The 24,442-nt window shown below is 43.3% G+C and overlaps 1 protein-coding gene and 1 long non-coding RNA gene across 2 annotated transcripts in view; one reads left to right on the top strand and one right to left on the bottom strand.

Moving 5' to 3' along the window:
* The window catches only part of LOC144684024 (glypican-6-like), a 245,264-nt gene that overhangs the window by 157,751 nt on the left and 63,071 nt on the right, over positions 1-24,442 (bottom strand). The gene's annotated exons all lie outside the window — the stretch shown is intronic.
* The window catches only part of LOC144684031 (uncharacterized), a 432,394-nt gene continuing 419,167 nt past the window's right edge, over positions 11,216-24,442 (top strand). The window contains exon 1 of the long non-coding RNA XR_013577383.1: positions 11,216-11,263. This is a non-coding gene — a long non-coding RNA (uncharacterized LOC144684031). The remainder of the gene's footprint in view (positions 11,264-24,442) is intronic.

The raw sequence follows: 24,442 nt of genomic DNA, 5'->3' as shown, positions 1-24,442 counted from the left end.
GTTAAATTCCATCTGCCACTTATCTGCCCATTTGACCATCCCGTATACATCTTCCTGTAGCTCCAGACACTCAACTTCACTGTTAAACACCCGGCCAATCTTTGTGTCATCTGCAAACTTATTAATCCTAACCCCCACATAGTCATCTATGTCGTTTATATAAATGACGAATAATAGGGGACCCAGCACAGAGCCCTGTGATTCGCCACTGGACACTGGCTTCCAGCCACTAAAGCATCCTTCTGTCATCACCTTCTGTCTCCTACAACTGAGCCAATTTTGAATTCACCTTATCAAATTACCCTGTATCCCATGTGTATTTGCCTTCTTTATAAGTCTCCCATGTGGGACCTTGTCAAAGGCTTTGCTGAAATCCATAGAAACCACATTAACTGCATTACCCTCATCTACACACCTGGTCACCTCCTCAAAAAATTCAATCTAATTTGTTAACCATGACCTCCCTCTGACAAAGCCATGCTGACTATCCCTGATCAAATCTTGCCTCTCCAAGTTGAGATAGATTCTCTCCTTCAGAATTTTCTCCAATAGTAAACTTGCCTTTATTAGCCAAGGCATAGAATATAAGAGCAAGGAGGTTATGTTGGAGCCATATAAAACACTAGTTAGACCACAGCTGGAGTACTATGTGCAGTTCTGGTCGCCACACTAAAGGAAGAAGGTGATTGCACTGGAGGGGGTGCAGAGGAGATTCACCAGGATGTTGCCTGGGCTGGATCGTTTCAGCTATGAAGAGAGGCCGGATAGGCTAGGGTTGTTTTCCTTAGAGCAGAGAAGGCTGAAGAGGGACCTGATAGAGGTATACAAAATTATGAGGGGCACAGATAGGGTAGATAGAAAGAAACTGTTTCCCTTAGCAGAGGTGGCAACAAGGAGGCATAGATTTAAGGCAGGGGCAGGTGGTTTAGAGGGGATGTGAGGAAACATGTTTTCACCCAGAGGGCGGTTGGGATCTGGAACACACTGCCTGAGGGGGTGGTAGAGGCAGGAATTCTCAACATTTAGATAGTATTTAGATGAGCACTTGAAACGCCATAGCATTCAGGGCTACGGGCAAAGTGCTGGAAAATAAAGTTAGAATAGATAGGTGCTTAATGGCCAGCATGGACACAATGGGCCTAATGGCCTGTTTCTGTGCTATATAATTCTATGACTAAAGTTGATAAGGTACCTAGACCAAATGAGATGCAGTATCCAAGGATACTGAGGGAAGTGAGAGCGGAAATTGCGAAGACACTGGCCATAATTTTTCAGTCTTCCTTAAGACTCAGGGGTGGTCCTGAAGAACTGGAGAATTGCAAACATAAGTGCAAGGATAAGCCCAGCAGCTACAGGCCAGTTTAACTTTGGTGGTGGGAAAACATCTAGAAATAATAATTTGCGACAAAATTAATAGTTACATGGGCAAATGCACATTAAGAATTTTAGCATGGATTTCTTCAGGGAAAATTATGTTCAACTAACTTGGAGTTTTTTTGAAGAGGTATCAGAGAAAGGTGATGAAGGCAATGCTGTTGATGTGCTTACATGGACTTCCATAGGGCATCTGATACAGTGCCACACAACAGACTTGGGAGCAAAGTTATAGCTCATGAAATAGAAGGGACAGTAGCGACATGGATACAGAATTGGCTGAGCGACAGGAAACAGTAGTGGTTAATGGATGTTTTTTGTGCCGATGGAAAATTTCTAGTGGAGTCTCCCAGAGGTCAGTGTTGGGACCCTTGTCTTTCCTGATGTGTTAATGACCTAGACCTTGGTGTACCAGGCACAATTTGAAAGTTTCCAGATAATAGAAAACTTGGAAGCATTGTGAGGAGGATGGGGTCGAACTTCAAAGTTGGTGGAATGGGCGGACAGGTGGCAGATGAAGTTCAATGCAGAGAAATGTGAAGTGATTCATTTTGGTAGGAAGAACATGGAGTGACAATATAAAATAAAGGGTACAAGCGGATGTAGGAGCAGAGGGACCTAGGTGCATATGTGCATAATTCATCAAAAGTGGCAGGACAGGTTGAGGGAGCAGTTAATAAAGCATACAAAGTCCTGGGCTTTATTAGCAGGGGCATAGAATACAAGAGCAAGGAGTTTGTGTTGAATTTGTATCAGTCACTAGTTCAGCATCAGCTATAACATGGCATCCAGTTCTGGGTGCCACATTCTTGGAAGGATGTGAAGGCATTAGAGAGGGTGCAGAAAAGATTCACGAAAATAAAGTTCCTCATCCCTGGAACCAGTTATGAAGATGGGTTGGAGAAATTGGGACTCTCCTCCTTAGGGAAAAGAAGGTTGAGAGATCTGATAGAGGTATTCAAGATCACAAGGGGTCTGGGCCGAGTAAATAAGGAGAAATAAAAACAGAAAATGCTGGAAAAACTCAGGAGGTCTGGCAGCATCTGTGGAGACAGAAACAGAGTTAACGTTTTAAGTCCATATGACTTCTTCAGAGCTCTGAAGTGCCAGGCAATGACCATGTACAACAAGAGAGAATCTAACCATCTCTCCTAGACATTCAATGGTATTATCATCACTGAATCCCTCACTGTTATCCTGGGGGTTACCATTGACTAGAAACTGAACTGGACTAGCCATATAAATACTGTGACTACAAGAGCAGATCAGAGACTGGGAATTCTGTGGCGAGTAACTCACCTCAGGACCCCCCCCCCCAAAAGCCTGTCCATCTACAAGGCACAAGTCAGGTGTGTGATGGAATACTCTCCATTTGCCTGGATGAGTGCAGCTCCTACAACACTCAAAAACCTTGACATCATCCAGGACAAAGCAGCTGCTTGATCAGGCACCCCTTCTACCACCTTCAACATTCACTCCCTCCACCACCAACACAGTACCTGCGGTGTGCACCATCTACAAGATGCTCTGCAGTAATGCATCAATGCTCCTTCAACAGCACCTTCCAAACTTGTGACCACTACCACCCTAGAAGAACAAGGGCGACAGGTTCACGGGAACACCTCCACCTGCAAGGTCAATTCAAAGCCATACACCATCCTCACTTGGAACTATTTCACCATTCCTTCATCGTCACTGGCTCAAAATATGGAACTCACTTCCTAACTGCAGTGTGGATGTACCTACAACACATGGACTGCAGTGGTTCAGGGCAGTGGCTCACCAGCACCTTCTCAAGGACAATATGGGATGGACAATAAATGCTGGCCCAGCCAGCGACGCCCACACCCAACGAAAGAATAAATTTTAAAAAGAATTAAATTCCCTAGCTGCCGTGGTGGGATTTGAACTCAAGACTCCTTGCCCATGTTTCTGGATTATTAGTCCAGTAATATAAAGTGTGTTACTGTACGCCAACTTACTCCAATAATCCTCAGTGTAAAGATTTTCTCCCAACTCCTCTCAGCACTCTAAATTGATACCCCTAGACTTCAACTCCCCAACCAGAGTAAGTAGACGTTCCCTATTTCAATCTGTGAAATGCAGCAATGAAACAGCATTCAAAGTTTAAGCATAAGAAGTTGTACAAAGTGACCAGCACTTGTAGGGACATGGTGCATTTAGAATAGCACTGCAAAAACATGGCAGAACATTGTGTCTAGTCTGCCATTTAGATTAGGCCAATGCCTCCTTTTCGTTCTAGAGACATGATGCATAATTACTCTCGAAGAGGGTCTGTGGCTCTGACAGCACGGACATCACTCGCCTTCAATACTGTGCTTACTGCTACAGGAGGTCATCCAAGATGAAAGGAACTTAAGATCGTTTCATGAATGGTTATTAGATATGGGGAGCACGTGATGTTCATCAGGCTAATTAAGTAAAGTTTATCTAAATGTGGCAAGACACACCCCAGCACGAATTCTAAAGCCACATGTGTGAAGTCTGCACCTGTACATCAGACCATTCTCATGCCAAAGGATAGTACTTTTGGACAGCATACGATTTCATTAACAGCATTTCTCTTTAATTGATCAATTTATTGCTTGAACAATTATTTTTCTTGGAATGTGAGCATTGCTGTCAAAGCCAGCATTTATTACTCATCCCTAATTGCCCTTGAAGGTGGTGATGAGCCACCGACCTGAACCTCTGCAGTCCATCTGGTGTAGATATATCCACAGTGTTGTTTAGGGAAGGAGTCCTAGGATTCTGACTCAGCTACAATGAGGGAGCTGCGATATCGTTCCATGTCAGGATATTGCAGATGTTGGTTTTCCAATGTGCCTGCTGCCGTTCTTCTAGGTGGTAGAGATCACAGGTTTGTAAGGTACTGTTGAAGCAGCTTTAGCAAGTTTCTGCAGTGCATTATGTAAATAGGAAAGAAATAGAATGACAGTAGACCAGCCAGGAATATAATTAACAGGTTGTAAGAACTTTTACAAGTATATAAAAAGGAAGAGTGCAGCTAAAGTAAACACTGGTCTCTTAGAAGCAGAAGCATGGGAAATTATCTTGGAGAATCAGGAAATGGCAAAGACATTGAATAAATATTTTTTCTCTAACTTCACAGTAGAAGACAACTTACATTCCAGAAATAGAGGGTGATCTAGGGCTAACAGGAGTGAAGAAATTAAGGTAATTAATATCAAGAGAGAAAAAGTACTAGAAAAACTCAAGAGGCCAAAATCTGACAAATCCCCAGGCACCTGATGAGGAGTGGAGAGATAGTGGATGCACTGCTATGATTTTCCAAAATTCCTGAGATTCTGGAACAGTCTCAACAGACTGGAAGTTAACAAATGTAATACCACTATTCAAGAAAGGAGGAGAGCGTGCTACAGGCCAGTTAACCTGACATTAGTCATCGGGAAAAGTGCTGGAATCTATTCTTAAGCAAGTCTTAACAATGCACTTGGAAAAGCAATGTATGATCAGAACAAGTCAACTTAGTCTTACGAAATGGAAATCCTATTTGACAAATCTATTAATATTTTTAGGGCAATCTAATAGGGTAGACAGAGGAACCAAGAGTAATAGTATACTTGAATTTCCATAAGGCATTTGATAAGGTGCCACAAAATAAGGGCTCATGGAGTGGAGGGGTGTTATATTAGCATGAACAGAGGATTGGTTATGAGCAGGAAGTAGAGAGTAGAGGTAAAGGCAGCATTTTCAAGTTCTCGGGTTACCTAGTTGAATACCACAAGAATCAGTGCTGGGGCCTCAACGATTTACAATCTATATTAATGACTGAGGCAAGGAGACAGAGATAATGTATCCAAGTTGGCTGACAAAACAAGCTAGGTGGGAATGCAAGCTGTGAATAGGTCAAAAATGCTGCAAAGAGATACAGATGTGTCAAGTGAAGGGCAAACATGGTGGCAAATGGAATATAACATGGAAGTGAGATTATTCACTTGTCACGTCAATAAGTCATGAAAATAAATCAAAACTGTACATTAAAACTTTATTTTTTTATAATTTAAAACAGACTTTTGCTGAACCAAAAGATGGCTGCTACAGGTCATATGACATAAGATTGGCCATATGTTCTGGAAGCTTCTGACAGAGATTACAAGCACAAAAGAGTTCCACTCTCATCCTTGTGGAATTTCACACTCCATTGTAAGGCCACCTTATAATCACAAAACTATAAGACTAACAGACAATTGGCTCCCCATCCAGGGCGACAAAGACAGAGACATTGAAACTCGTTATACCTGAAGAGGTGTTATCAGCCACCATTTCATTCCTAAGGGAAACAATGGATTTTGGCCAGAAGCACAGAAACTGCTTGTGGAGCTGCAATTAACTCACAGCCCATTTTATTTTGAAAGCATTCGACCATCGCCTGCCAAACAGTCTAGGAACAGGAATCTCATCTCATCATTTTCATGCTGCTATCTCCAACCAGGAACTCATCTGAACTAAACTCCACCACGAAGGAAACATCTTCAGGACTTTGATTTTCTGGAAATCACATGAACTAACATTCATTTCTGTGGTTCTTCTACTGCTGTTATCCATAGTTGTAAAAACTCCCTCTTTTCTATCCCGCTTACTGTGTATGTGAGGTTGCAAACATCTCCCCATCCCTCCCCTCCTAAAGATTTGAATGTGAAATTAACTCAAAGAGAGTTTGCTGCATGTACTTATAAAATTGGACCACACAAGCTGAGGATTTAGGGAAACACACCACAGCCTACCTTAAAAATAACTTTAAAATACCTCTGCTTATGGACAGATGGAGAGAGAATAAAATAGTTCAGTTTGCCTCTCTCCTGTCCGTAACACTTTTAGGCAGAAAAAGCAGGATTGTTTTTAAAAGGCATGAAACTTGTAAATGTTGATGTTGGGTGCACTTGCGAAACAATGTTTGCTTGCTGTACCTGCGTGCCATGAGAAAAGCAAATAGCAACTTGCGCTTTATTGCAAGGGTACTGGAGTACACACATAAAGAAGTCTTGCTACAATTGTACAAGGCTTTGGTGAAACTACATCTGGGATAGTGTGTGCAGTTTTGGTCTCCATATTTAAGGAAGGATACACATGCCTTGGAGGCAATGCAGCTAAGGCTCACTAGATTGGCCCCAAGGATGAGTGGGCTGTTCTACGATGAGAGGCTGGGTAAATTGGGTGTATATTCTCTGGGAATTTAGAAGAACGAAAGGTGATCTAATTGAAACATTCAAAATTACAAAGGAGCTTGACAGGGTATACGCAAAGGCTGTTTCCCCTGGCTACAGAATCTAGAACAAGGTGGCAGTTTCAGGGTTGATTCTTTAGAACTGAGATGAGGAGAAATTTCTTCACTCAAAGGGTTGTGAATTTTTGGAATTCTCTACCCCAGGGGGTTGTGGATGCACCATCATTGAATACATTTAAGGTTGAGATGGACAGATTTTTCTTCCCTCCTGGAATCAAGGGATATGAGGAGCAGGCAGCAGCTGAAGACATGATCATGTTGAATGGCGGAACAGGCTTGATGGGTCATACGATCTTCTCCTGCTCCTATTTCTTATGTTCTATGGTACACACTGTGGCCACTGTGCACCAGTGCTGGAGGGAGTGAATGTTTAAGGTGGTGGATGGAGGCTGAACAAACTGACTGCTTTGACCTGGATGATGTTGAGCTTCGCGTGTTTTTGGAACTGCATTCATCCAGGCAAGGGGAGAATATTCCATCACACGCCTGGCTTGTGCCTTGTAGATGGTGGACAGAATTTAGGGGGGCGAGGTGTGAGTTATTCACCACAGAATTCCCAGTCTCTAACCTGCTTTTGTAACCACAGTATTTACATGGCTGGTCCAGTTATGTTTTTGGTCAATGGTAGCCCAGAGGGTGTTGATTGGAGGGGATTCAGCAATACTAATGCCAGTGAACACAAAAGGGAGATTGAGATATTCTGCCATGTTGCAACTGGTCACTGCTTGGTACATATTTGGCACGAACATTACGTACCACATATCAGTTCAAGCTTCAATGTTGTCCAGGTCTTTCTGCATGCAGGCACAGACTGCTTCAGTATCTGAGGATTTGCATATGGAACTAATCATCAGCAAACATCCCCACTTCTGACCTTATGATAGAGGGAAGGTCATTGATAAAGCAGCTGAACATGGTTTGACATAGGACACTACCCAGAGGAACTCCTGCAGCAATGTCCTGAGGCTGAGAGGGTTACCTCCAAAAACCACAGGCATCTTCCTTTGGGACAGGTATGATTTCAACCAGTGAAGAGCTTTCCCCCCGATTCCCATTGACTTCAACTTTGCTAGGACTCCATGATGCCACACTCGGTCAAATGTTGCCTTTATGTCAAGGGCAATCACTCTCACCTCACCTCTGGAATTCAGTTCTTTCACCTGTGTTTGGATCAAGGCTGTAATGGGGTCTGAAGCCATACTATAGGATGCATAGCGTAAAACAAGTCAGAAGAGCAGCATCATGAACTCATCACTACACATACTTTAACAGAAATGTGATCCCTTTCTCAGCCTGTACAACTGAAGGCAACGCAAGATGTCAAAAAAGCACTTTGTGCATTTCACAGCCAGTATCGAGATCACAATTTTTCACTTCTGTTAATCACAACCAAATGCAACAAAAAACTGAATAAACTAGGGTTAGATGGTTATGTTTGTTATACAGTGGACAACGTTCTTTACAAATAGCAGTTTGGTAGTACAGAACTTCAGTATTGCTGAAAAAGAGATTTTTTGTCACAGCTTTTCATCTTGCACTCGTCAGGACAATTGGCAAGAAACAACCGATGTCAGGGGAAGCAACATATTTATACTGTATGAGAAGAGAGTGCTGATTGGTTGGCAAGTGGACTTTGATTGGTGAGGCGGAGCAAAGCTTCTACCAGAGCCCACTTGCCAACCAATCAACACTCTCTTCTCAAACAACGTGTGTTGCTTGTGACATGAGGAGGTGATGGCGTAGTGGTATTGTCGCCTGGACTAGTAATCCAGGGGCTCAGGACAATGCTCTGAAGACCAGTGTTCGAATCCCGCCACAGCAGATGGTGGAATTTGAATTCAATAAAAATCTGGAATTAAAAGTCTAATGATGATCATGAAACCATTGTCGATTGTTGTAAAAACCCATCTGGTTCACTAATGTCCTTACCTGGTCTGGCCTACAAGTGACTCCAGACTCAGCTGTGCGGCTGACTCTTAAATGCCCTCTAAAATGGCCTAACAAGCCACCTCCCCCCCCCCAACCCCCCAGAACCAGCCCCAATGTCCGCTTTTTAATTTAGCCCCTAGCAGCTCATACTCCCTATAAGAATCTCTTTCCTAGCCCTATCAGTCATTGGTACCTTCCTAGGCCACAATCACTGGATCCTCCCCCTCCAACTGCAAGTTCCTCTCCAGCCCAGTGCAGATGTCCTCAACCCTGGCTCTGGTCAGGCAACACAGCCATCTGGACTCTCACTCTTGGCCGCAGAGAACAGTGTTTACCTCCCTGACTATACTGTCTCCTGTCACTGTCACATTCCTCTACACTCCCCCCACTTGAATGGCATCCTTCACCATTAGATGTAGGAGAAGTAGGCCATTCAGCCCATCGAGTCTGCTCCACCAATGAGATCATGGCTGATCTGTTAATCCTCAACTCCATTTTCCTGCCTTTTCCCTATAACCTTTGATTCCCTAAGTGATTAGAAATCTGTCAGTCTCAGCCTTGAATATGCTTAATGTCCCAGACTCTACAGCCCTCTGCGGTAAAGAATTCTACAAATTTACTACCCTCAGAAGAAATTCCTCCTCATCTCTGTCTTAAATGGGCACCCCCTTACTCTAAGATTATGCTTTCTGGTCTTGGACTCTCCCACAAGGGGAAACAACCTCTCAGCATCTACCCTGTCAAGCCCCCCAAGAATCTTACGTTTCAATAAGGTCACCTCTCATTCTTCTAAATTCCAATGAGTACAGGCCCAACCTACTCAACCTCTCCTCAAGAAAATCCCTCCATACCTGGGATCAACCTAGTGAACCTCCCCTGGACTGCCTCCAATGCCAGTATATCTTTCCTTAGACAAGGGGACCAAAACTGTTCACAGAATTCTAGGTGTGGTCTAACTAATGCCTTGTATATATTTAGCAAGACTTCCCTATTTTTATACTCCATCCCCTTTGAAATAAAGGCCAATATTCCATTTGCCTTCCCTATTACCTGAGCTTGTATGCTGCCTGTTTGTGATTCATGCACGAGGACCCCCAAATCCCCGTGCTGCAGCTTTCTGCAGTCTTTCTCCATTTAAATAATATTCAGCTCCTCTATTCTTCCTGCCAAAGTGCAGAACCTCACATTTTCCCACATTATATTCCATCTGCCAAGTTTTTGCCCACTCACTTAACCTATGTCCCTCTGTAGACGATCATCCGCAAACTTGGCGATAGTACATTCACTTCCCTCAACCAAGTCGTTAATATATATTGTAAATAATTATGGCCCCAGCACTGATCCCAGCAGCACTCCACTAGTTACAGTGCAGGTGGAGGCCATTCGGCCCATCATGTCCACACCACAAACATTCACTCCCTCCACCACCGACACACAGTAGCAGCAGTGTGTGCCATCTACAAGATACACGGCAGGAATTCACCAAGGCTCCTCCGACAGCACCTTCCAAACCCACAATCACTACCATCTAGGACGAGGGAAGCTGATAGATGGGAACACCACCACCTGAAACTTCTCCTTCAAGTCACTCACCATCCTGACTTGGAAATATATCACTGTTCCTTCACTATCGCTGGGTCAAAATCCTGGAACTCCCTTCCAAATAGCACTGTGGGTGTACCTACACCACATGGACTGCAGCGGTTCAAGAAGGCAGCTCACCACCACCTCCTCAAGGGCAACTAGGGATGGGCAATTAATGCTGGCTCAGCCTGCGCAGCCCACATCCCATGGATGAATTTTTAAAAAAACAGCTCTCTGAATGAGCAATTCACTTAGTGCCATTCCCTCATCTTCAACCCTGCACGTTACGTTGTTCCTTTTCAAATAACAGTCCAATTCCCTTTGAATGCCTCAATTGGATCTGCTTTGACTACTTTGCATTGATCTCTTTCCCAAGGAAGGAGGTGCTACCCAGGCCATGATGAAAAAGGAGGTTACTCAGGCACAAGAAGGGTTTAAAATTTTTAAGGGATGTATAGGCTATCTGTACTTAAAGTTGATAAGGCAGGAGGACCGGATGAGATGCATCCAATGATACTGAGGGAATGGAGAATGGAAATTGCAGAGGCACTCGCCTCTACCTTAGACTCGGGGGTGGTGTCAGAGGACTGGAAAATTGCAAACATTACACCCTTGCTCAATAAAGGGTGTCAAGATAAGCCCAACAACTACAGACCAGTCAGTTCAACGTCGGTGGTGGGGCAACTTCTGAAAACAACAATTCGGGACAAAAATAATAATCACATGAACAAATGCAGGTTAATTAAGGAGAATCAGCATGGATTTCTTAAAGGAAAATCATGTTTAACTTTTTGCTGGAGTGTTAGAAAAGGTAACAGAGGGTTGATGAGGGTAATACTGTTGTTGTGATGTACATGGACTAGACTTGTGAGAAAAGTTATAGCTCATGGAATAAAAGGGACTGTAGCAACGTAAGACCATAAGACATAAGAGCAGAAAGTAGGCTATTCGGCCCATCGAGTCTGCTCCACCATTCAATGAGATCATGGCTGATCTGATCATCCTCAGCTCCACTTTCCTGCCTTTTCCCTATAACCCTTGATTCCCTTACTGATTAGAAATCTGTCTATCTCAGCCTTGAATATATTTAATGACCCAGCCTCTGCGGTAAAGAATTCCACAGATTCACTATTCTCAGAGAAGAAATTCCTCATCTCTGCTTAAAATGGGCACCCCCTTGCTCTGAGCTTATGCCCTCTGGTCCTAGACTCTCCCACTAGGAGAAACAACCTCTCAGCATCTAACCTGTCAAGCTCCCTAAGAATCTCATACGTTTCAATAAGGTCACCTCTCATTCTTCTAAACTCCAATGAGTACAGGCCCAACCTACTCAACCTTTCCTCATGGATATGGAATTGGCTGAGTGACAGGAAACAGCAAGTAATGGTTAATGGAAGTTTTACGGGCAGGAGGAAGGTTTGTAGTGTAGTTCCCCAGGGGTCAGTGTTGGGACCCTCGCTTTTCCTGATATATATTTGTGACCTAGACCTTGAAGTGCAGAGCACAATTTCAATATTTGAAGATGATATGAAAGTTGAAAGCATTGTGAACTGAGAGGAGGATAGTGTAGAACTTCAATAGGGCATAGACAAGTTGGTGGAATGGGCAGACAGGTGGCAGATGAAGTTCAATGTGGAGAGATCTGAAGTGATTTATTTTGGAAGGAAGAAGGAGACACAATATAAAATAAAGGATATAATTCTAAAAGGGTGCAGAAGCAGAGGGACCTGGGTGTATATGTGCATAAGTCATTCAAGGTAGCAGGACAGGTTAAAAGAGCAGAAAAAAAAGCATATAGGATCCTCGGCTTTGCTAATTGAGGCATAGAGTACAAGAGCAAGGAAGTTATGTTGAACTTGCATAAGACACTAGCTCATCCTCAGCTCGGGTATTTTGTCCAGTTCATTGTACTTTAGAAAAGACATGAAGGTGTTGAAGAGAATGCAGAAAAGATTCACGAGAATAGTTCCAGGGATGAGGAACTTCAGTAATGCAGATAGATCGGAGAAGTTCGGACTTTTTCTTTGGAGCATACAAGGCTAAGAAGAGATTTGATAGAAGTATGCAAAAATCATATGGGGCCTGGACAGAGAAGATAGGGTGAAACTGTTCCTAATCGTGAAAGAATCGAGAACAAGGAGGCACAGATTCACAGTAATTTGCAAAAGAAGCAAAGGCAGCATGAGAAAAAAACATTTTCAAACAGCAAGTGGTTAAGGTCTGGAATCCACTGCCTGAGTGTGTGGTGGAGGCAGGTTCCATCGATGTATTCAGAAGGGAATTAAACTGTTGTTTGAAAAGGAACAATGTGCAGAGTTATGGGAAGAAGGCAGGAGAATGGCAGTAAATCAATTGCTCATTCAGATAGACAGTGAGGAAACGATGGGCCGAATGGCCTCTATCTGCGTTGTAAAAAATCTGTGATTCTGCAATTTAAAAAATTACGGGCAAAATATCAATTTTTGATTCTGTCAACTTTTGTCTTGATAAACCCCTGGAGAGCACTGAAGATCATTTTCCTATGTTAAGAGTGCTACATCAATGCAAGTTGTTGCTGTTTCAGAAGTATGAGTGATAGTATGCTATACAAAAGGTTATTCTGGTTTATGAGTGACGCAACATATTTCAAAGCTGTACAGTAATAAACAAAAAGAGACACCTTCCTGGCAAAAGCCTGATGATTGGAAGGCTATATAAGCTACAGGTGCTCACCAGAATACACGCTGTTCTACTCCCATACCTTCTACCCCCATACCAACCTGTGCAAATCTTTCAATCCAATCTCTTTTAAAAATGGAATCGTTAGCACATAACACTGCAACACCAACTAGAAACTCTTAGTGACAATGATAACAGTTCCAAACTAACCCAACCTATTGACCATTTGAAAATATTACTGCTTTAACCCTTTGCGACTTGGAATCCAGGATTATGTGCCCAACTAATCGCTCTTCCACCAGTATTAGACTATTAAATGTTGGTAACCTTTACGGACTCATATCAAGATAATGATATAGATGTTTTAATCTAACAGATGGAGGAAGTGGGAAATTAATGATGCAGCCAAATACATCTCAGATTGACGCTGCAATAAACAGTTGACCCATTTACTACAAAGGTGGTGATCAATTAATTATCATGCTATATGTATACAGTTTTGTTTTCTGAGATCAGAAAGTTACTGTGCAACAGACCAATTTAAAAAACTCTAATGCTTGCAATTTAAGCTATGTTTTGCCTAAGAATTCAGAATCAGACATCAAGATCCAGATTTAGGCATTGATATCAAAGAATACTTATCTTGACCATCAAAAGCAGTGAGCTGTCAAAATACATTTCAAAAATATTTGAAATAATCTCCATACATAGATGAGCATTGGACAACATCTGTTCAGACCTTCCTCAGGCACAGGCAGGGCCAAGTTTTCAGAGTCACACTTCGTCCTTAGAAGTTCAAAAATGGCACAACAGCTAAACAACTACTCCACCTATAGCCCACTGACAAGCAGCATAAACATAGACTGGACAAACAAGTTTTCAGTTCTTCATAAATTCTAGTAGCAAATACATATTGGTGTTTGCAGATTTTCGGTAAATACTAGATTATGTCCAATGTCCTACTTCAGATGATCTCTGGTCTACAGTTTACTTCAGCTACTGCAACACCCAGATCATTACTAGATTGTAAACAGTTGAGTCCCCAGTACTGTGGCACCCCACTTGTTAGTTTCCCAACCTGAAAATGACCCATTTATCCCAACATACCAGTTCTGTTTCTCTTGATCGTTAACAAATCCCCTATCCATACTAGTATATTACCCCAAAACCATGAGGTCATATCTTGTGTAGTAACCTTATATATGCACCTTATCAAATGCCTCTGGAAGTCCAAATACACTGCATTTACTAGTCCCCATTTATCCACCCAAGCCATTATATCCTCAAACAACTTTAAAATTTATCAAACACAATTTCCCTTTCATGATATCATGTTGACCGAACTTGATTATCATCATTTTCTACATGTCCTGCAACTACTGGCATCTATCTGACAAAACAGAAAATTGTACTGGTATGTCCTGCCCACAAAAAAGCAAGACAAATCCAATCTGACTAATTACAGAACACAAGAACCAGGACAGAAGTAGACTATATGACACATTGAGCCTGCCTCACCATGCAATACCAACATGGCTGATCTCAGGCTTCAACTCCACTTTCCCACCCACTCCCCATATCCCTCAATTCTCTAAGACAGCAAAAATCTGTCTAACTCAGCCTTAAATATATTCAGTAATGGCACATCCACAACCCTCTACAGTAGAGAATTCTGAAGATTTACACCCCTTTGAATGAAAAAAATTCTCATCTCAGTCCTAAAGGATCAGCCCCTAATTCTGAGACCGTGCCCAGTGTTTTAGATTCACTGACTACGAAAACAATCTCTCAACATTTACCCTCATAAACGTTTACAGCACAGGAGGCAGCCATTCGGCCCATCATGTCTGCACCGGTCAACTAATTCCATTTTCCAGCGCTTAGCCCATAGCCCTGGAGGCTATGGCAACACAAGTGAATTTCTAAATACTTCTTAAATGTTACAAGAGTTTCTGGCTCAACCACCCTTTCAGGCAGAGAGTTCCAGGCTCCCACCACCCTTTGGGTGAAAATATTTCTCAACTCCCATCTTAGCCTTCTACCTCTTATCTTAAACCTATGCCCCCTATCATTCCCCTTCAGAATCTTGTATGTTTCAAAGAGATCACCTCTCATTCTTCTATACGGCAGAGAATATGGGCCCAATTTACTCAGGCTCTCATCATAGGGCAACCCTCTCATCCTAGAGGCCGATCTAGTAAACCTTCGTTGTACTGACTTCAATGCAAGTGTATCTTTTCTTAAATGTGGAGACCAAAACTGCACACAATATCCCAAATGTCATCTCACCAAATCAGTGTACAATTGTAGCAAGACTTATTTATTCCTATACTCCAATCTCCTTACAAGGTGAGGAGAGAGTGACTGCCCTTGACATCAAGGCAGCACTTTGGAGTGTGGTGTCAAGGAGCTCAAGCAAAACTGGAGTCAATGGGAATGAGGGGGAAAACTCTCCACTGGTTGGGAGTCATACCTAGCACAAAGGAAAGGCTAGTAATTCAGGAACAGCAAGTCATTGGGAAAGCTAACAGAATGTTATCATTTATTGCGAGGGGAATTGAATACAGAAAGTAGGGAGGTTATGCTTCAGCTGTGCAGGGCACAGGTGAGACCACATCTGGAGTATTGTGTACAGTATTAGTATCCTTATTTAAGGAAATATGTAAATGCACTAGAAATAATTCAGAAGGTTTACTAGGCTAATACCAGGAATGAGCAAGTTGTCTTACAAGGAAAGGTTGGGCAGGTTATGCTTGTATCAACTGGAGTTTAGAAGAGTAAAAGGTGACTTGATCGAAATCTTTAAAGATCCTGATGGGTCTTGACAGAATGCATGTGGAGAGGATGTTTCCTCTTGTGGGAGAATCTAGAACTAGGGGTCACGGTTTAAAAATAAGGGGTCGCTCATTTAAGACAGAGATGAGGAGAAATTTTCCCTCTTTGAGGGTCATGAGTCTTTGGAACACTCTTCCTTAAAAGGCAGTGGAAGCAGGGTCTTTGAATATTTAAGGCAGAGCTAGATAGATTCTTGATTAGCAAGCAGGTGAAAGTCATCAGGGGTAGACAGGAGATTACATTCATATCAGCCATGATCTAATTCAATGGCAGAGCAATTTTTTTCACTTGGTTCCCACCATCGGAATCACTTGGTCTCCAGATGCATTATCGGTTAAGTGGAGGTCAATATTCCTTTGACACTGCACCAACAATGAGGTGAAGGCCTGGATTCTCTTCCTTAGTGAAGTGGGCTATCTGGGACAGCCTGTCCCATTTTCCTACATTGGGGTCAGTTACCTCCCATGCTAAAATTCAGAAATGCAATTTTCAGGGGCACTCCTTCTGAAAGCCCTTGATTCCACTCTATTGTTTTGTTACTTGCTAATTGTTATAGCAACAATTATAACAATCTAGAGTTCTTGTCCCTGTTAAGATTTTTCCATGAGCCAGACCCTTGTTCTTCAAAGTGCCCATTGAAGTGCATTTCCACATTGTCATTTTTGGAAGTTGTGAGCTGTGGCATATCTTGACAATTGCTTACCCAAGTTATCCTCTCAGTTATTTGTGTTTATTGTTCATGTGGGTACAGGTGCAGTGATACCATTGTCTTTGTGCACCCTCTGGGCCCGAGTGATCCCAAGGAATGCAATGTAGGCCCATGAACATTGGCAGTCCAGCCCTTGAAGTTCTAGAAGTTAGTTTTAGATTAGTCCTTCTAATTCTGCTGCTTTGTTCTGTTCAAATTTTGTGGGTTTGGAAAGTACTCTGCTAAATGCTGAAAATAGATAAATCCAAAATCAAAACACAAGAAACTGAGATGATCTACACCTTGAGATCATTGCGCATAGATGGGAACACAGACTTAAACTTTGTCAGGTTCCATGCCAGCTGTGTGGCTGCAGATACTTTTTCGAAACATCTCATCCAAGTGTAATCATTCTCTCAGCTCTCGCATTAGGTCCAAATCCTAATCCAGATTTGAGTTTATAAACGTAGGCTGATAGGTCAGCCAAGTATGGAGGGTGTGCTACATTGTTGGAGGTGGTGTTTTTCATGTGACATATCTGAATGAGGAGTGTTCAGGAGCCCATATTTTGAAGAGATGGCAGGGTTTTCTTCTCGTCTCCTGGCCAGCATTTCTTCACCCAGATCACCTACAAATCTACAACTTCAAGAAAAAATAGATTAATTGTTCGTGAAGTCGTTGCCGTGACAAATAGTTGTTGCATATGTCCACATGCAACAGGCATTGTTTAATGCTGTACATTAAACAATTTAGGATATCTTGAGCGAATTAACAAGGTGCTGTCTAAGTGTAATTTCTTACAAATTGAGCTCAATGAATGCAAATTATTTTCAGAAAAACTCTGAAAAAGATGAAGTTAATGGCACAGGAATTCAAGGCATTGTGCTTATGTGGTCAGATAGTAAGTTGGAGGACAGGAGGCAAAGAGTAGAGATACAGTCAGGCCTCAGTTAAAGTTGTGGTGATGGTCTTGAAAGTCACAACTTGAAGTGAAACATTGCTTCCCATAGCAATCAATTCTTAAACTGTAGTTAGGTTCTGTCCGGCCTTCCTTATCAGAAAAACATTAAAACATTATATCCTCTATCTTAACTTCCTACATTGGTAAATGAAATAACTTTTAATCGAAAAATAAGCTTAAAAACATAAAAGAAAAATGTAACTTTCTACTTACAGTACCTTCTGCTTCCCAAACCTCCCACTCCCTGATCCTCCCGGTCGCTGCAAATCTTCCCCCTTCCCGCATTGTGGCCTCTTCCTACACTCCGACCCTCCGAGTTGTGGCTTCTCCTCCTCTCCACTCCCAGAGTTGTGACTTCCCCCCACTCTCTGGCCGAGCTGCCCACTCCCTGACTTGGCATCTCGCCACTTCCCATCCTGGACGTGCCAGTCCGATGGTGCAGGGGTGCTGAGCTGCGGCTGCTGCAATCCATGTTTTTTTTTGAATGCTCCTGCCTTGTTGCTTCTCTGGCTTGAGAGTAGAGCAGCGAGGCAGAAGCAATTAGGAGAGGACATGGATTGCAGCAGCCTCAGCTTGGCATTTCTGCACCATTGGGACTTGCACTTCCACAACATGGGAGGTCCGGCTGGATCGGATCTGAATCTTCAAACAGGAACACAGGTGCGGGAAAGGGAGGCAGCGACAGGGTGGGTTGGGGACCGAGAGGTTCGGCTGGAGAGTGGGTCGGGGATGGGAGATGGGGACGCCACAGCTAGGAGGTCGGGGCGGGGTGGGGCCGCTCCAAAATAGTGTCACTTGGGCCTCGTGGGAAATGACAAAAATCTCGCAATGCACGAGATTACAGGCCCCATTAACTAGGTGACGTTAAAGCGAAACAGTATTAAATGGGGGCAACGTTAAATGAGGGCTTCCTATAAAGGAGGGAGGTCTCCTGGACTGAAAAGCTGTGATGAATGATGTTCCACGGACGAAGACATAAAAGTTAATGGTTGGAATCAAATTTCAAATGGAAGGGAGGGCAAAGCTTCTTCAGAGTGGGAAGGGTCCTCGTAGTGGGCTGTTTGTAGCATTTGGGAATTCACATTTAAATCATCGTTCATCCTGGTGACTATTTTGAGAGTGCGCTCACTAAGATTTGCCTGCACCTTTGCTGCCTAATTCCACTGCTGCTAATGATGGACACAGCCTGGGCAGTAACTGACAGCACTCAACAGGCTGGTCGACATCTTTCACTTTTGACATCATTGTTACCTACCAGAATGCAGAGAGACAAGCTCTTTAGGAATGTGCTGTCACGTCTGTGTTCGCCCCATGCAGTCTTGTTGCATGTGAGCACAGCTTGGGTTGGGCTACAGGCTCTGCTGCTGGAAATAAAGGTTTTTTAACCCTTCACCTGTGACACAGTGTTTGGCATGTAGGTCTAATTATATGCTCTGCCTTTCCACACTCCCATTCATTCCATGTCAGAGGCCTTAGAGTATGTTTTGTTGTTCTGTCCTCTGGCTAATTGTGTTCTGATTTCTGACCAGAGGACATAATCTTAGAGTAAGGGGTAGCCCGTTTAAGACAGAGATGAGGAGGAATTTTTTCCTTCAGAGGGTAGTGAATCTGCGGGATTCTTTACCGCAGAGGGCTGTAGAAGGTGAGTTGTTAAGTATGTTAATCAGTAAGGGAATCAAGGGTTATGGGGAAAGGCAAGAAAGTGGAGTTGAGGATTATCAGATCAGCCATGATCTCATTGAATGGCAGGGCAAACTTGATGGGCCGAATGGCCTCCTTCTGCTCCTACATCTTATGAAGGGCCGAGTGGTCTATTCCTGTTCATACGTTCGTAAGATGGCTGTGGTTCTTGGAAGCCAATCGTCTCAGTTCCAGGACATTATTGCAGGAATTCCTCAGGGTAGTGCCCTAGGCTCAACCATCTTCAGCTGCTTCATCAATAGCATTTCCACTGTCATAAGGTCAGAAGTGGAGCTCTCCGAATGAGCATTTCATCTGGTGCCATTGTCCTGCCTTCTCCCTGTAACCCTGCAGGTTGCTTGAAAAGAAACACTAATCGAATTCCTTTTTGAATGCCTCGATTGAACCTGCCTCCACCACACTTAGGCAAAACATCCCAGGCCACAACCACTTGCTGTGAAAATTTCTCATTGTTTTTGCTTCTTTTGCCAATTACTTTAAATCTGCACCCTCTCATTCTCAATCCTTTCACAACACTACTTTTTTGCTAATACTAATTTCTTTCAGTTCCTCATTCCCGCTAGCCCCTGGGTCTATAGTGTTTCTGGCAGGGTTTTTTGTATCTTCCTCGGTGAAGACAGGCACAAAGTATTTGTTTAATTTCTCTGCTACTTCCTTATTCCCCATTATAAATTCTCCTGTCTCTGCCTATAATATACCCACATTTGTCTTTGCTAAGCTTTTCCTTTTTACATACCTATAGAAGCTTTTACAGTCAGCTTTTATGTTTCTCGCTAGTTTATGCTCATATTCTATTTCTCTTTATCAGCTTCTGCAAAGGAGGACCAAGAATTCTAAAAAGCTCCCATTACTAAGGCTTACTACTGTTTTTTGGCAACTTTATCAGCATCTTCCTTTAATCTAATACAATTGTTAACTTGTTAACAGTTGGATCACTTTCATTACTGCGCATTTATACCTCAAAAGGAATGTCGGTTTGTTGTAAACCATGTATCCATTCTTTAAATAATAGCCACTGCCTGTCTACAGTCATACCTTTTAATGTAGTTTCCCTATCTGCACAGTCAATTTGCCCCTCATACTTTTGTGGTTTCCTCAAGACCGTAGTTTCAGATTGAACTACATCACTTTCAAACATAATATAAAATTCTACCATATTATGGTCACTCTTCCCCAAAGGTTCCTTTACAACATGATTATTAATTAGCCCTTTATCATTGAACAATATTCAATCTAAAATAGCCCATTCTCTAGATGATTTCTCAACAAATTGTTCTAGAAAACCATCTTATATACATTCCAGAAATTTGTCCTCCATAGCATTAGCGCTAATTTGGTTTACCCCATCTATATGTATACTGAAGTTCTATTTGATGACTGCATTACCCTCATTACACGCACCTCTAATTTCCTGATAAGTCGCAAGTGACATTCTCACCACAAGTGCCAGGCAATGAACATCTCCAACAAGAGAAAAACTAGCCATCTCCCCTTGACATTCAATGACATTGCCAGCACTAAATCACCTACTCTTCCTGACAGTTAGCATTAACCAGAAATTGAACTGGACTAGCCATATAAATACTGTCGCTACAAAAGCAGGTAAGAGGCTGGGAATTCTGCAGTGAGTAACTCACCTCCGAACTCCTCAAAGCCTGTCCACTATCTACAAAGCACAAGTCAGGAGTGTGTTGGAAAGTGCAGCTCCTACAACACTCAAGAAGCTCGACATCATCCAGGACAAAGCAGCAGGTTTGTATGGCACCCCATCCACCACTTTCAATTCACTCCCTCCACCACCGACGCACAGTGGCAGCCATGTGTACCATCTACAAGATGCAATGCAGCAATTCACCAATGTTCTTCAATGGCTCCCTCCAAATGCTCAGCCTCTACCCCCTAGAGGGACAAGGGCAGTAGATGTATGGAAACACCATCACTTATTTCTTTCACAGAACGTGGTTGTCGCTGGCTAGGTCAGCATTTTTATTGCCCATCCCTCATTGCCCTCGACAAGGCTGTGGTGACCTGCCTTCTTGAACCACTGCAGTCCATGTGTCACATCCGTCTTCACCCAAGAGAATGATGATGAAGGTATCGAACTTGGGGAGAGAGACTGCGAGGTTCTTCAGCAAATTGATATAGGGAGTGACAAGGTATTGGAGGTGCTGGCAGGCTTAAAAGTGGACAAATCTCCAGGCCCAGATGATTTGTGACCTAGACTGCTGAGGGAGGCAAGGGAGGAGATCGCAGGGGCTCTGACCCAAATTTTTAATTCCTCTCTGGCCACGGGGAGGACTGGAGAACAGCTAATGTGGTTCCGCTATTTAAGAAGGGTTGTAGAGATAAGCCAGGGAACTACAGGCCAGTGAGTCTCACGCCAATGGTAGGGAAACTATTGGAGAAAATTCTGAGGGAGAGAATCTATCTCCGCTTGGAGAGGCAAGGTTTGATTAGGGATAGTCAGCATAGCTTTGTCAGAGGGAGGTCATGCCTAACAAATTTGATTGAATTTTTTGAGGTGACGACCAGGTGTGTAGATGAGGGTAGTGCAGTTGATGTAGTTTATATGGATTTCAGCAAAGCCTTTGACAAGGTGCCACATGGGAGACTTATAAAGAAGGTAAATGCACATGGGATACAGGGTAATTTGATAAGATTGATTCAAAATTGGCTTGGTTGTAGGAGACAGAGGGTGATGACAGAAGGATGCTTTAGTGTCTGGAAGCCAGTGCCCAGTGGCGTACCACAGGGATCTGTGCTGGGTCCCCTATTATTTGTCATTTATATAAACGACATAGATGACTAAGTGGTGGGTAGGATTAGTAAATTTGCAGATGACACAAAGATTGGCCGGGTGGTTAACAGTGAGGTTGAGTATCTTGGGCTACAGGAAGAAATAGATGGGATGGTCAAATGGGCAGACAAGTGGCAGGTGGAATTTAACCCTGAAAAGAGAGAGAGAGGTGATACACTTTGGAAGGAGTAATTTGACAAGGAAGTATTCAATGGAACAGCATGACATTAGGAAGTTCTGAGGAGCAAAGGGACCTTGGCGTGTGTGTCCATAGATCTCTGAACGTGGAAGGGCATGTTAATGGGGTGGTGAAAAAGGCATATGGGACACTTGCCTTTATCAATCGATGCATAGGTTACAAAAGTAAGGAGGTCATGTTGGAGTTGTATAGAACCTTGGTGAGGCCACAGCTGGAGTACTGTGTGCAGTTCTGGTCGCCACATTATAGGAAGGATGTGATTGCACTGGAGGGGATGCAGAGGAGATTCACCAGGATGTTGCCTGGGATGAGACATTTTAAGTTATGAAGAGAGGTTGGATAGACTTGGATTGTTTACGTTGGAGTTGAGGGGAGACCTGATCGAGGTGTACAAGATTATGAGGGGCATGGACAGGGTGGATAGGGAGCAGCTGTTCCCCTTAGTTGAAGGGTCAGTCACAAGGGGGCATAAGTTCAAGGTGAGGGACAGGAGGTTTAGGGGGGATGTGAGGAAAAACATTTTTACTCAGAGGATGGTGATGGTCTGGAATGCGCTGCCTGGGAGGGTGGTGGAGGCGGGTTGCCTCACATCCTTTAATAAGTGCCCGGATGAGCACTTGGCACGTCATAACACTCAAGGCTATGGGCCAAGTGCTGGTAAATGGGTTTAGGTAGATAGGTCAGGTGTTTCTCACGTGTCGGTGCAGACTGGATGGGCCAAAGGGCCTCTTCTGCACTGAGAGATTCTGTGATTCTGATGCAGGTACACCCACAGTGCTGTTAGGGATGGAGTTCCGGGATTTTGACCCAGCGACAGTGAAGGAATTGCGATATATTTCCAAGTCAGGATGGTGAGTGGCTTGGAGGGGAACTTACACGCGCTGGTGTTCCCATCTATCTGCTGCCCTTGTCGTTTTAGGTGGTACAGGTTGTGGGTTTGGAACGTGCTGCCGAAGGAGCATTGGTGAGTTCCTGCAGTGCATCCTCTAGCTGATGCACACTGCTGCCATAGTGTGTCATGGTGGAGGGAGTGAAAGTTGAAGGTGGTTGATGGGATGCCAATCAAGCTTTGTCCTGGGTGGTGTCGATCTTCATGAATGTTGTGGGAGCTGCACTCATCCAGGCAAGTGGAAAGTATTCCATCGCACACCCGGCTGGTGCCTTGTTGATGGTGGACAGGCTTTAGGGAATCAGGAGGTGAGTATTAAGGATTCCGAGCAAAATTGAAATCAATGGGAATCAGGGGAAAACTCATTGCTGGGTACAATTCCAGCCAGCAACATCTGGCCAACATGCCAAGCTGGCTGATAAGTGGCAGGTAGCACTGACACACAGTGACAAAGGTGTGTTCCATCTACAAGATGCATTGCAGCAACTCACCAAGGCTCTTTCGACAGCACCTTCCAAACCCGCGAGCTCTACTGTTAAGAACAATGGCAGCAGATGCATGGGAATACCACCATCTGCAACTTCCCCTCCAAGCCAGACTCCATCATGACTTGGAACTATATCACCGTTCCTTCTCTGTCACTGGGTCATAATCCCTCCTTAATAGCTCTGTGGGTGTACCTACACCAGGTGGACTGCAGCAGTTTGAGGCAGTGACTCATCACAACCTTCTCAAGGACAATTACTGATGGGCAACAAATGCGGCCCTAGCCAGCAATGACCACAGCCTGAGAATTTTTTTTAAAATCTCCAGTTGCCCTAAGGAAGTGGTGCCAGGCTCTCTCTTGCTCAATCCAATCGAGTGGATTGTTTGGTCTCAAAGTGGTTATGAATCACAATGGTGTGGGACTGCAGTCACATATAAACCAAACCAGAAAAGGACAGCAGCTTTCCTACCCCAAAAGGACCTTTAAAAAAAAAGTTGGGTTTTAATGATAATTCAGGGCTCTGAAGAAGTCATACAGATTCAAAATGTTAACTGTTTCTCTCTCTACAGATGGCTCAAGAAGGCAGCTCACCATAACCTTCTCAAGGTAAATTAGGGATGGGCAACAAACGCTGGCCTAGCCAGCGACGCCAACATCCCGTAAATGAATAAATAAAAGATGCTGTCAGACCTTAGTTTTTCCAGCATTTTATGTTTTTATTTCAGGTTTCCAGCATCCGCAGTGTTTTGCTTTTATATTTAATCATAATCCAGCAGCTTCATATCACTTTTGCTGATTCAAGCTTTTTATTTCCAAGTTTCATTATTTTACAAACTGAATTCAAATTGGGTGAAGATGGTGATGCCAGTGGTGGTATTGTTACTGGACTAGTAATTTAGGAGCCCTGGCTAATACTATGGGAACATGGGTTCAAATGTCATCACAAGAGCTGGAGGAATTTAAAGTTCAATTAATAAAATCCGGAATTGAAAGCTAGCCTCAGTATTGGTGAACATGAAACCATTTGTCATAAAAACCCATCTGGTTTACTAATGTCCTTTAGGGAAGGAA

The sequence above is a fragment of the Cetorhinus maximus genome, chromosome 8 (genome assembly GCF_964194155.1).
Source record: "Cetorhinus maximus chromosome 8, sCetMax3.hap1.1, whole genome shotgun sequence".
Lineage (NCBI taxonomy): Eukaryota > Metazoa > Chordata > Chondrichthyes > Lamniformes > Cetorhinidae > Cetorhinus > Cetorhinus maximus.
This window is presented reverse-complemented; position numbering and strand designations above follow the sequence as displayed.